The 14,728-nt window shown below is 36.9% G+C and overlaps 1 protein-coding gene across 1 annotated transcript in view; it reads right to left on the reverse strand.

Annotated features, from left to right (window-relative positions):
• TBPL2 (TATA-box binding protein like 2) overlaps positions 1–14,728 on the reverse strand; it is a 66,169-nt gene that overhangs the window by 18,399 nt on the left and 33,042 nt on the right. The gene's annotated exons all lie outside the window — the stretch shown is intronic.

The raw sequence follows: 14,728 nt of genomic DNA on the forward strand, positions 1-14,728 counted from the left end.
ACTAGTAAGTGTCAAATGTCTGAGGCTGTATTTGAACTCAGGTCCTCCTGACTCCAAGGCCGGAGCTCTATCCACTGCCCTAACTAGCTGCTCCCAGTACGCACATTTTAGACAGGCATTGTAAAGCTGTGCCCAGAATTTAAGAGGATGAAGACAGTTTGCCAGATTAAATTTAGAAAATTGTACATTTTTTAAAAAAAATTATTTCTGAACTTAAACACCAAAAGATAAGCATTTCCATGTATATAGCAGAACATAAATTGTACAAGAAACTGTGAATCACTATTTCATAATAGTTGCCTTTTTAAAAGTTTATAATAAACCCCATGTTATTTTCCTGTTTGTCTATACTTTGTTCTCTTCTGTGCATTAAAAAAAATTGATGATTTTGACTGAAATCAGTATTTCTAACTCCACTTTCCTCCAATGGAATCTCTGCCCCCCATTCCCCCAATTAAAAATAGAGAAAGAGAAAAAAAAATTTTCTGGCAAATAAGCATAGTCAAGCAAAAACAGGTCCTCTGAGAAGATGGTCACTACACTGATCAGAGTTTTTTAAGTCCTTCAAAGTTGTTTTTCTTTACAATATTGTCCTCATGTAAATTATTTTCTTGGTCCACCTTCTCCCCTCCTCCCCATTCCTTTAATCTCTGCTTCAAGATAAGAAAGTTTGTTTTGCTTTGCTTATATTTCCTATCCAGTATTATCTTCCCTATTAATTACCCCTCTCCTTATCACTGCATGTTTCCCTGTCAGTTTGCTGTATTTTGACACCAAATTCTCTGTGAAAGAATGCAAGTTCAATCTTCCTTTATTCATTTCAGATGAGTGAGATGCGTGTTACCCACTTCTCCCTTTTCTCCATATTTGTGTGTATTCTTCTCATGCAACTCAAAAGAAATAGCAAGTTCTATCCCCCTTCTTCTGCCCTTCTACACAAATATACTTAAAATTTTTTCCTTAGTATTTTATTTTTTTTCCAATTACATATATAGTTTTCATCATTAATTTTTGTAAAATTCTGAGTTCCAGAAAGGCTAGATCAGTTCTTAACTCCCTCCATGGAGCATTAGTGTGCCTGTCTTCTTATAGCTCCTTCAAAAACTGTCATTTCCCTTTTTTCTTTTTTTCCAAGTTTGCCGATCTGATGAGTGTGAAGTATAACGTCATTTAAATTTGCATTCCTCAAATTCAGTGGTTCTAAAATTGGGTCAATGGACCCTCAAGATATCTATAGATTTCAGAAGGTCCATGAACTTTTTTGTCCCTTATTTTTCTCAATTACATGTAAATTATCTAAACATTCATTTTTTAAAAAATGTTGAGTTTCAAATTCTCTTCCTCTTTTGTCAGAGAAACTTGCTGTAAAAATTCTTACCCCCAGTTTCCTACTTTTCTTCTAATTTTTGAGTGCATTGGCTTTGTCCAAAACCTTTTTAATTTAACGTAGTCAAAATTATCCATTTTATATCCCACAATGCTATCTTGTTTGGTTATAAATTCTTCCCTTATCCATAGATCTAACAGGTAAAATATACCATGCTCCCCTAATCTGCTCATATCATCCTATTTATGACTAAATTACATACCTAGTTTGTCTTTATCTTGGTATATGATGTGAGGTACTGAACTGTATCTAGTTTTTGTCAAACTGCTTTCCAATATTCCCAGCAATTTTTCTCAAACAGCGAGTTCTTGTCCCAAAAGCTTGGATGTTTGGGTTTAACAAACACTAAATTACTGTGGTCATTTATACTGTATATCATGTACCTAATCTCTTCCATTGATCCACCACTCTATTTCTTAGCTAGTACCAGATTGTTTTGATGATTACTGCTTTGTAATACAGTTTGAAATCTGACATTAGTAGGCCACTTTGCTTCGCTTTTTATTGATTCCCTTGATATTCTTGACCTTAGTTCTAAGAGCTTACAAGGGAAAAAATGTTACATCTTTATTTCCACTAACCTCTAACTTAATTTAGAATTTTCTTCAACTATTAATTTAAAAAACCCCAACAACCCGTAATTCTGAGAAGGGTTCATAAGCTTTGCCAGCAATGACACAAAAAAGGTTAAGAACTCCTGTTCTAGTTACTAGGGATATGGAGCATTATTTCATGTGACTGTTGGTAAGCTGGATTTCTTCCTTTGAAAACTGCCTATGCCTTAGACTATTTATCAATTGGGTAATGTCTCTTGTTCTTATACATTTGAATCATTTCCTTCTACATCTTGGAAATGAAATCTTTATCAGAGAAACATGCTTCAAAGATACCCCCCTGCTCCCCACCGTGAACTAATTCTCCTCTAATTTTAGCTTTATTGGTTTTGTTTGTATAAAAACTTTTTAAATCTTATGTAATCAAAATTGTCCATTTTATCTTTTGCAGTCCTCTCTATTCCTTGTTTAGTCATAAACACATTTCCTGTAGTAGATTTGCAAAGTAATTTCTTCTTTGTTTCTTCTTCTAATTTGTTCATGACTGGACCTTTTACATCTAGGTTATGTGTCCATTTGGGGCTTCTCTTGGTAGTCTGTGTGAAGTGTTGGGCCATACCTAATTTCTGCCAAATTGTTGGCCAGTTTTTCCCAGTTTCTCTTGAATAATGAGTCCTTACCCCAGTAGGTGGGTTTTTGGTTTATCAAACATTAGCCTACTAGGTTCATTTGCGTCTGTATGTTGTATAAATAATCTGTTCCACTGATTTATTTTTTAACCAATACCGAATTGTTTTGATGATTTCTTCTTGTAATATAGTTTGCGATCTGTTACTGCTATGCTCCATTCCTTTCTCCTTGAGGACAGGTAGTACATTTTGCCTCTTTTTGTATCCTCAGTGCTCAGCACAGTACCTGGCACATAGAAAGGACTTGATAAATGTTTATTAATTGATTATTCCCTTTGAAATTCTTGACCAATATTAGGAAGACTAATAGCACAATTGACTATATCAACAGCAAAACCAACAGAAATCATATAATTATCTCAATAGATGCAGAAAAAGCCTTTGACAAAATACAGCCACCCATTCCTATTAAAAACAGAGAGCATAGGAATAAATGGAGCTCACCTTAAAATGATAAGTAATATTTATTTAAAACCATCAGCAAGCATTATTTGTAATGGGGATAAGCTAGAACCTTCCCAATACAATCAGGAGTGAAGTAAGGATGCCCATTATCACCTCTGTTACTTAATATTGTACTAGAAATGTTAGCTATAGCAATAAGAGAAGAAAAAAAGTAAAGGAATTAGAACAGGCAACAAAGAAATGAAACTGTCACTCTTTGCAGATGATGTTACACTTAGAAAATCCTAGAGAATCAGCTAAAAAACCACTTGAAATTACTAACTTTAGCAAAGTTGCAGGATACAAAATAAATCCACATAAATCATTAGCATTTCTATATATTACCAACAAAGTCCAGCAGCAAGAGATAGAGAAATTCCATTTACAATAACCGTGGAAAATATAAAATATTTGGGAATCTACCTGCCGAGACAAACTCAGGAACTATGTAAAAACAACTATAAAACACTTTTCACATGAATAAAGTCAGATCTAAACAATTTGAAAAATACTAACTGCTCATGGGTAGGCCAAGCCAATATGATAAAAAATGACAATTCTATCTAAAGTAATCTATTCATTCAGTGCCATACCAAACCATTAAATTATTTTATGGAGCTAGAAAAATAATGACAAAATTCATCTGGAAGAAAAGCTCAAGGATACCAAGAGAATTAATGAGAAAAAGAAAAGCAAAAGAAGGTGGCCTAGCAGTACCAAATCTCAAACTATATCATAAAGTGGTAATTATCAAAACAATCTGGTTTTGGCCAAGAAATAGAAATGGATTCGGTACAAATTACTTTATAGTAAATGACCATAGTATATGGTAAACTTAAAGACCCAAGCTTTTGGAACAAAAACTCGTTATTTTACAAAAACTGCCAAGAAAACTGGAAAACAGTATGGCAGAAACTAGGTATACACCAACATCTCACACTGTATACCAAGATAAGGTCAAAATGGGTACATGAATTACATGTAAAGGGCAATGCCATAAGCAAATTAAGAGAGCATGGAATAATTTATCTGTCAGATTTATTGATAAGGAAAGAATTAAGGACCAAAAAAGATACAGAGAGCATTACAAAATGTAAAATAGATCATTTTGATTATATAAAATTAAAAAGTTTTTGCACAAACAAAACCAAAGTAACTAAAATTATAAGGAAAGCAGAAAACTGGGAAAAAATTTTTTGCTGTATCTCTAATAAAGGCCTCATTTCTCAAATATATAGAGAACTGAGTCAAATTCATGAAAATACAAGTCATTCCCCTTGATAAATGATCAAAGGATATGAATAGACAATTTTCAGACAAAGGAATCAAAGCTATCTAGTCATATAAAAAAATTTTCTAAACCACTATTGATCAGAGAAGTGCAAATTAAAACAACCCTGGGGTACCTCACACCTATCAGAGTGCTTAATACGACAAAAAAGGAAAATGTTGGATGCTGGAGGGGATGTGGGAAAACTGGGACACTAATGCATTGTTGGTAGAGATGTGAACTGATCCAACCATTCTGGAGAGCAATTTGGAACTATGCCCAAAGGGCTATAAAACTGTGCATACCCTTTGATCCAGCAATGCCACTGCTTGGTCTATATCCCAAAGACATCCAAAAAAGGGAAAAGGACCTCGTCGTACAAAAATATTTATAGCAGCTCTTTTTGTGGTGGCTAAGAATTGGAAATCGAAGGGATGCCTATCAATTGGGGAATGGCTAAACAAGTTATGGTATATGATTGTAATGGAATATTATGCTGTAAAAAATGACAAGCAGAATGATTTCAGAAAAACCTGGACTTACATGAACTGATACATAGTGAACAGAACCAGGAACTGTTGTACACAGTAAAAGCAATATTGTTTGATAAAGAACTGTGAATGACTTAGCTATTCTCAGCAATACAATGATCCAAGGCAATCCCAAAGGACTAATGATGACACATACTATACGCTTCCAAAGAACTGATACTGATAGAAGAGTGAAACATGCTATTTTTACTTTCTTTTGTTTTTTTCTTTTATTCGAGTCTTGTACAAAATGGCTAACATGGAAATGTTTCACACAATTGCACATGTATTACCTATATCAGACTGTTTGCCATTTCAGGGTGGGGAAGAGGAGGGAAAGAAAGGGGAAGGGAGGAGAGGGGAGAGAAGGGAAGGGAGGGATAGAATTTGGAACTCAAAACTTTAATTAAAAATGTAAAAAAATGGAAAAATAGACAAAAAAAAGAAAAGAAATTCTTGACCTTTTGTTCCTCTAGAAGAATTTTATTATTTTCTATTTCTATCAAGTGATTCTTCATTAGTATTGTATGACACTGAATTAGTAAATTAATGTAGGTAGTATTATCATTTTTATTGGCAAAATCTAATAAGTGATTAATATCTTTCCACTTAGGTTTGTCTGTATCTTTGTAACGAGTATTTTGTTGTATTCATATAATTCCTCTGTATGCCTTAGTAGATGTAGAATGTCATGTATTTTATACAGTCTGTAGTTATTTTAAGTGGAATTTCTCTATCTCATTCTGTTTGGTTTTGATGGCAATATACAGAAATGCTAATGATTTGTGTGGATTTGCTTTATATCTTGCAACTTTGCTGAAGTTATTTCAACTAATTTATAATTGGTTCTCTAGGATTCTTCTCAAAGTAAACTATCATATCATCTGCAAAATGTGAACATTTTGTTTCCTCTTTACCTAGGCTTATCCTCGATTTCTTTTTGTCTTATTGATGCAACTAACATTTTAAATATGCTATCACATAGTAATGGTGATCATGGCCATCTTTGCTCTATCCCTGATCTTATTGTAAAGGTGCGCAGTTTACTTGCTCCCTGGTTCTAATAGGTGTAGTCCATTTTCAGATTTGTTTTATTGAAATATAGAGTTTAGGCTTTTTTTTTTAAATAATGATTTCCAGGGAGACCAATAATTATTCAATTCTCTATTTTCCATCTAGTCCATTTATTTTCCATGTAGTTTTTTTTTGTATCAACTATCTTATATTTTCTTCTATTCTTCTATCAATCTTTTGGTTTTGTTCTAATATGTATATAGATAGATTTTTTTGTTTGTTTTGGTGAGGGCAATCAGGGTTAAGTGACTTGCCCAGGGTCACACAGCTAGTAAGTGTCAAGCATCTGAGGCCACATTTGAACTCGGGTCCTCCTGACTCTAGGGCCAGTGCTGTATCCACTGTGCCACCTAGCTGCCCTATTCTAATATTTCTTGCTGTCTCATGGAATCGATGATTTCTGCTTAGTCTATTTAAGTTTTCAGAGTTCCTTCAGTAAGTTTTACCACTTTCTCTTCTAAGCTATTTGTTTTCCTTCCAATTCTTTCCTACAGAGCTTTTATTTTTTTTTTCATCTCTTGTTTTATTTCTTCTAGATATTCATATAGTTCTCATGGAAAGTCCATTTTTTTCTTTGAGTTTTTGTTTGTAGTTGTTACTTTCTCCTTTTAGGCTCAAATAATAGCTCAGTTTCTATACAGTATTGATCTCACCAAGTTAACATCCCAAGGTGGATTCTGCCAGATGAGTTCTTGTCCCAGTTACCATTGGGCTTGGGTGCCAAAGGTCATCCTTTACTCCTTCAGGCATTGATGATGTGCTGGTTGCTCAACTCATTCTGGATTCTAACTCTTAGATTGTTGTAACTTGCTCTCTTGACCTTTTGAATCTCTAAAGGTCAGAGACTTCACTCTCTTTACCTAGAATGGAAAAGAACAAGCAAAAAGTCCAAAAACCAAGGCTTCTTTCTCAGAGTCACAAGACTTTTGAAGGGAGAAGGCCCTACAGCCTCCCTACTTATATCATGGTCTCTTACAAGCCAACATGAGATCACCACCAAGATCTACTGAGGTAAAAGGGAAGGTGAATGATGCCGACAGGCCAAAATGAATGTTTCCAAAATCAATCAAAATATGTTCCCTTCATCAATTGGTTAGCTGACCAGAACCAGTTATGGAATATCCATACACGGTCCACACTTTCTACAAGGCATTTCTCTTAGATGTCATCACACCTCTCTTGGAAGCAAGCTCCCTATAGCATCCTCCACGTGGAGCAGTTACATCAGCTGAGCAAACTAATGGGGTCTATACATGTAATGAGTCAGTCAGAAACACTAGTCAATAATTCCTTTGGTTTACTAATCTCTAAAGAAACGTATATACTTTGGTTTAGTTCTCAAATTAGGGCTTTGTGCCAGGGCCAGGGTCTGCCCCAGTTGGGCTTCTAGGTGGGGCAGTATATGCTGCTTGATCTTGTCCTGGGTCCCTTGGGTTCTTTCATCGATTTCTTTCCCAAAGTTAGGCCTCCTTGGTTTCTTCTTTGAGGTTTACAGTGCTGGATGTTTGGGTCATTCTATAGCATTTCAGAACAAAGTGCTAAGAGTACCTAGGGGCTCCTGGACACTTGGGCAATTCCAGTCTGAATATTGCCATGCTGTACTGTTTGCTGACATTCCTGGTAGCTTCTAAGGTCTCCATTTTGGGTCTCTAACCTCCTTAGGAGGGAAGCCCACTACTCTTGGTGCCTCTGGATATAGAACCCTAAAGACTACAAGTATTTTTAACTTGTCTCTGATCATGCTGGGAGGCTTTTGGCTTATTTGCCCACACTGGCACTTTCTTTGCTTAGCTCTTTCCTATTGCTTATGGGCATCTGGTTGATTCTTTGGGTGTAGTTCTGGAGTAGAAGTCATCTCTTACAGTAGTTTCTCATTGAATTTCTTGATTATTTGTTCAGGTGCAAATTTCAAGAGTTTGCTGAAATGGGTATGTGGGAGCTGGGTGTTTCACCTCCATTCATGAAGTCATCTTGGACAGCATTTTCAGTGGTATCAAATGGCTCCCTGACATAACTTTAACATTTTCCTGGTGATGCTACATGGCTGTAGATCATGCAACATCATGGTCTCTGAAGAAGGAAATTGTGGTGATCCAAAGGAACAATGTTAAGGTTCCTGGCGAGTGTGAGCAGATTGTAGCATGTTACCAATCATAACTTGTGCATCAGAAGTGGTTTGAAAGGTATCATCCAACATAGGTACAATAGGAAAGAGATGTCGAACTTGCAGGGAAAATTAGAAACACAAGATGGGGACAGCCAAAGCCTTGCACTGATATCCACAAAACAGTAAGAGAACCAGAGGAAGGCCTCTAAATATATTGGGTAGATCCTCCATGGAGAACCTTTAATCATCCATCTCTGCCAACCAACTGCCACACTTGGGACAAGCAAGTCAATCTAGCTGAAGCAGAAGGCATCCTGAGGGTGAGATAGGAGGCAGCACATGCCACACAAGTAAGCTACTACCACCATTTTGAACACTATTTCCCTTCGGACCTTGATGGGAACATCTCTGAACCCAAAAGACTTCAGAACAGCAGTAACCCCCAAACCACCAGACCAGCTTCTAAGTTTATCTCCTACTGCTATCAAGGGAAAAAAATTCATCTTGGAGAAGGAGAGCCATCTTTCTCATCACTACTAGCAATATCTGCTGACCAATTGTGACCAATAGGAAGATGAACATAGAAGCCTCGGGAATGGCAAAACCCCCCTCCCCAGACTACCATCCCTGCCTCTACTAGCCCAGCCCTCATAGCATTGTCAAATGGTTCAACATCAGAAACTGACATGATTTTATCAGCGGAAATGACATTAAAGAAGAGGCATTACCATCTGTTTTGCTGCAGTACTCTAAGGATTTTTCCATCTGACTTACAGCTGAAACCTTTATGTATTGTCTCCCTCATTAGAATATAAGTTCCTTGTATTTCCAGTGTTTAAAATAGTGCTTTGTACATACCAAGTACTTAATGAATGCTTTATTCATTCATTTATCAACAGACTGACAATCACAGATTGTTAATGGACTTTGTTCTGCATAGCTATGAACTTATAGGCTTACTGAAGTATAGGGAAAAAGAATCTTTGTATACATGTTTGGGGAGGCAGCATGTAGAGAAACTGTTAGGTATGTAGGCAAGGGTTGCACTTACATCCCTAAGGACATTATAGCCTAACCTAAAAGTGGAGTTCCAAGTTTGGCGTTTCAGAGAACAATTTCTCTTACATATATCTTATATATATATATATACATATATATATATATATATATACACATCTTATCTATATACATCTATATATATCTTATCTATATACATCTATATATCTTATCTATATACATCTATATATATCTTATCTATATACATCTATATATCTTATCTATATATATCTTATCTATATCTATATATATATCTATATATCTATATATATCTTATATATATCTATATATATCATATATATCTTATTTATATATATAGATATATAGATATATATTTTTTCTTACCAGAGAAATAAAATAAAAGAAAAACTTGACATAGATTTCTTCTACCCTATCAGGCTTCTGGACACATGGGCATATATCCTCCTTGGGGATATTCTAAACTGTAAGACCTATAATAGATAACAAAAAAGATTTCACAACTTTTTAATTTTTAAGTGCAGTTCTATTTTGAAATTCACTCCTAGGAGTTTGGAAACATACCAATTTGTATTAAAAGAGTTTGCATCTCATTGGAAATATGAAATTCTCTTCCACCCCACCCTCTATTTAAACATTTTCTTTAGATATAAAACCAAAGCTGATTTGCTGAAGAGTATTCACCTCAAGCTAATATCACACCATATTGTATTGTGTTTTGGCTCCCCCTGGAGGACAACAAATGTCCAACAACTAGAAGGAAGAAAATTACAAGTTGATAGCATAGTACAGAATTTTAGAGCCAGAAGGGACCACTGATATCATCTAATTCAACCCTCTATTTCACTGATGATAAAACTGAACCATGGAGAGGGTAGATGTGGAAGAGCAGGGACTAGAGACATTGTGGTACAGTGAAAAGAATTCTGGATTTACTCAGAGAACCTCAGTTCAAATCTTGATCGTTACCAGAGATGTCCCAGAGATATCTCAAATTTAATGTGTCCAGAATAGAATTCATTATCATACCTTCAAATCACATTCCTCTTCCAAACTTTTATCAAGTGCACCATCATTCTTCCAGTATACAAAAATTCATACCCTTGGAGTCCTCCATCCTCCATAGCCAGTTGGCAAGTTTTGTCAGATTTATCTTCATAAACTTTCTTTCCTCTGCCTCCTTCTGTCCACTCGCTACCCTAGTTCAGTGTCTTATCACTGCTCCCTTGCCTGCTCTGTTATAATAATCTCCCAATTCTTTTCCCTGCTTCCATCCTCCCTCAAATCCATCCTCTATACAGCTGTCAAAACAATATTCCCCATCAGTCCCTTGCTCAAGAAACTTTTCAGTTTGGAATTTAAAACTCTTCAAAATATCTCCAGCCTATCTTTTCAGGCTTATCCCATCATTGCTTTCTATCATATACTCACTCTATAGTAATGGTGTCAAACTCATTTAGAAACAGAGGCCACTAAATCATACATAAGGATGCCTGCTAGTGGCACATTGACTTAGAAAACCTTATGTTAGCCTTATTCATGTTTTATTGTATTTTTACACATCTTGTTAAATATTTCCCAATTACAGTTTAATCTTGTTTGGGATGAACTCTGAAGTGCCATGTACCACATACCACCCAACTGGCTTACGGGCTATTCCATTTCCTGTCTCTATGCCTTGGCATTCTGAGGAGGTCTTCCCTCCAAGAATCCCCAGCTTCCTTCAAAGCTCAGTTCTAAGTGTCATCTCTTAGACAAGGTCTATCCCTGATCCCCACAGTTCCTAGGGCTCTCTCCTCACCTCCATACCCCAGGAGTTGTCTGTGTTCATTTAGAATTTACTTTATCTGGATTCATGTTGTTTCTCTCCAGTAAAATTGTAAACTCTTTGATGTCAGAGACTCTCTTTTTAGTTTGGCTCCTTGCTGAAAGACACGCACTTCGCTAGGATGACACAAAGAACTCCTATTTGGTGTCTATGACTAGTGTACATCACAAAGATAATTAGACTCTTATTTGGGAACTTTCTCTTGTGGACTACAATAGCTGTAGAAATCACTCCACTCCTCTACTGTATCTCCATTGTACTTTCAGAAAACAGATCTTTCTTCTCTCCTCTCCCAGCAGCAATAGTTGTTTACAGCAACAATCACATGGCAGTGGGAACAAGTGTTGGTCTAGGCAGACCTGAGACTGGATCTTGAGCTCTTGGCTACCTTCTTCTGCTTTCTATTTTTTCTTTTTCTTTTTGGCTAGGCATCAGGGTTAAGTGACTTGCCCAGGGTCACACAGCTAGTAAGTGTCAAGTGTCTGAGGCCGGGTTTAAACTCAGGTCCTCAAGGCCAGAGCTTTATCCACTGGGCCACCTAGCTGCCCCATCTATTTCCTTTTAAGAGCCCAAGTCAGCAACAAGTGTTTCTAAGAAATGGAAGCTTCTAGTCTTGGTGTTCAACCTTACGAGTTTAAGAGTTCCTGACTCAGGTGCTAGCTGCCCAGCAGATTTATCATGGTTCTTAGAGAAGATTACCCATGGTAAGGCTGTCCTGTAGCTGAAGGATTAGAAGCCATGCCCTTGCCCTGCCAGATTTGTACCTTGTGACTTCTTTAGAGTGTTTAGGTCCATGGTCAATATGAAATACCAATTCAGCAGTCCTACAAAGTTGTCTTTATCTTCCGAGGAGAGAATAACGACCATAATGGAGGTATTTGAGATGTTTTACATATCTGTTAATGTATACCTGTGATTCTCTTATACCATACGGAGTTTCTGTAGCAGAGAACATGAAAAGCTGTCCTATATCAGATGTCCACATTGTTTAGTCATTGAGTACCTTTTCTAGAAGGGATACTGTTACCATATTTTGGGACTATCAATTGGAGCCATATCCAAGCTTTATTTTGGAGATTTTCTTGGACTTGCTTGGAGGTAAGCCAGAGAAAACCTGAACTTCCTTTCACCCAACTCTATGTTCATGCTTTCCCCCAGCACTGAATGTTAGTCTTTATAAAACTGGCACTCCTTGTTAAAGGCACCCTTTGAATCATGGTACAAATGTAATTCCCAGCACCTACCCTCATTCACGTAAATGAAGATGTAGCTTTTGATAACCTTCACTCAAGCAATATTTATTAAACATCTGTTGTATTTTTCTAAGTCTCACATTTCTACTGATTTTACTGTTGCCAAAAATTGAAAGAACAAAGAGTAGCCAGTAAAGATGCTAGATTAGAAAAAAAAAAAAAGAAAACAAAAACTATTATTTTGGGGGAGGAGCCAAGATGATGGAGAGAAGCCTGAGCTCTCCCTAATTTCCCTTAGAAATGTTAAATCAAGTCTTTAAAAGAATTCTGGAGTGACAGAATCCACAAAAAGACAGAATGAAACAATTTTCCAGCCCAAGATAACTTAGAAGGACTTCAGGAAAAGTCTGTCTCACTTGGGCAAAAGGGGAGCACAGCCCAGCTTAGACAGTGTCCGAGCAAAGCAGTGGGAGGCTCTTAGCCACAGCACACATCAGCAGCTGAGGCCCCTTGGTCCTGGCTCAGAAGGCCAGTGGCACAGCAAGCCAGCTGTAAGGCCTCCACCCCCAGTACAGAAAGCAAACTGCCAGTCCCGGAACCCCAACACAACAGGTGCAACTAGGCCGGGTCATCCCAGCACAGTGGGCAAGCCATGAGCCCTGGAGGCCCTGGCACAGAAAGTCAGTGACCAGGCCCCTGGCCCCCAGTGCAAGAAGCTTGGGAGAGTTTCCCCCCCTCCTTGCCCCAGGAGCAAAGTTCAACTTTAAGTCATGAAATCGGCTTTTAAAAATGAGCAAAAAACATAAATGAACCCTGACCATGGGAAGCTACTATGATTCAGTGAAGATCAAAACACAAACTCAGAAGAGGACAACAATGTGGAAAAGCCTACTTACAAAGCCTCAAAAGGGGAACATGAATTATTCTCAAGCCCAAAAAGCCTTAAGGTGGATCAGTGGAATAGATTAGGTACACAAGACACAGTAGTAAATTATTGTAGTAATCTACAAAGACTCAAGCTTCTGGGATAAAAACTCACTATTTGACAAAAACTTCTGGGAAAACTGGAAAACTATATGGCTTAAGGTCCCAGGCAACTCAGCAGAATACCTTTGCACACAAAATCCTCCGGAGGAACACTTGCAACAGGCCATAAAGGGAAAGATACTTAGGAATCTTTCTACAGTCAAGATGCTCTGGGAGGTGATGAAGTCCTGTCTCCTCTCTTCAAGTGTAATACAGTTTTATAGAGTTGGGGTTTTTTGTTTTTTTGTTGTTTTCTTTTTGGTGAGGCAATCAGGGTTAAGTGACTTGCCCAGGGTCACACAGCTAGTAAGCATTAAATGTCTGAGGCTGTCAGGTCCTCCTGACTCCAAGGCCAGAGGTCTATTCACTGTGCCACCTCGCTGCCCAATTTTATAGAGTTTTGAGGGCAAATTCCAAATGCCACCAGGAGAACCCTTGGTTCTTTGTTCCTGTGTGCAGACTGTAGGGACCTACAGCATGGGAAAGAGTCTGCCCTTCCTCCTCAGCCTTGCTTTCTGTGCTATCTTGTTAGTAGTGATAGGTATACTTATTTACTCACACAATTTGGAACAACATCAAAAGTCATAGTAACTTTTTGGACAAAATTAAAATCTCTATATGTAGAGTAAAACCTTATGGTTTTTCTCACTTCAAGGGTAGATGGAAAAGGCTGATTTGACTTAGTGAAGTTTAAATTATAGAGTATTTGAAGAAATGTTTTTTTTATTGATTTTACATATACATGGTAACACTAATTAGACTAATGATGTTATTCAATAGAGTTTCTTTGGGACATGCTTTAATGAATGTATTCAAATTATTTATAACCATCTCCATATTGAAAAGTTGGTTCATTTGATTTTTTGAGTTTGGAAATTGCTTACATCAAAGTATATCAAAACCTATCTGTAAGTAAGCAAGTGTGTCTTAAGAGAGTTGTGCAAGGCTCAGAGGAGCTAAGTGACTTAGCCATGATTGGACAGCTAGTTAGCATGAGAGGCAGGAACTGTCTTAATGACGTCAAGTCCAACAGGCTGCCTTCTTTTGTTCACTTAAGTTGGCTAAATATGTCCAATATGTTTAAATTATCCATTTGATTTAAAGGCAATATGGAAGAATGGAAAGAATGCTAGACTTGGAGTCAAGAGATACCAAGGTTATAATCTCGCTTTTGGTACTTACTAGCTAGATGTCCACCAGTAAGGCAGTTCTCTAAACATCAGTTTATTCATTTTTAAAATAGGACAACCCTCATAGTATTTTCCTTAATTTGGTAGAACACTTTGCCACCTTTAAAGTGATCTCTTCTCTCTCTCCCCCCAACATAATATACATAAAATATATTACACATACTTACACACATATATTTAGCAATTACTATCAATATTAAAAGGCTGTCAAGACTAAAGTCAACTTCAGGTAATACATATCTGAATCATAAATTCTAGGCCAGTGGGGCTAATATGAAGGGTTTTTTTTTTTGTTTGTTTGTTCAATAGTTTGCAGTTGTGTCTGATTCTTCATGACCAAATTTGGAGTTTTCTTGGCAAAGATGCTGGAGTGGTTTGCCATTTCCTTCTCCAGCTCATTT

This window comes from Vombatus ursinus, unplaced genomic scaffold (assembly GCF_900497805.2).
Source record: "Vombatus ursinus unplaced genomic scaffold, bare-nosed wombat genome assembly UNPS02014893.1, whole genome shotgun sequence".
Lineage (NCBI taxonomy): Eukaryota > Metazoa > Chordata > Mammalia > Diprotodontia > Vombatidae > Vombatus > Vombatus ursinus.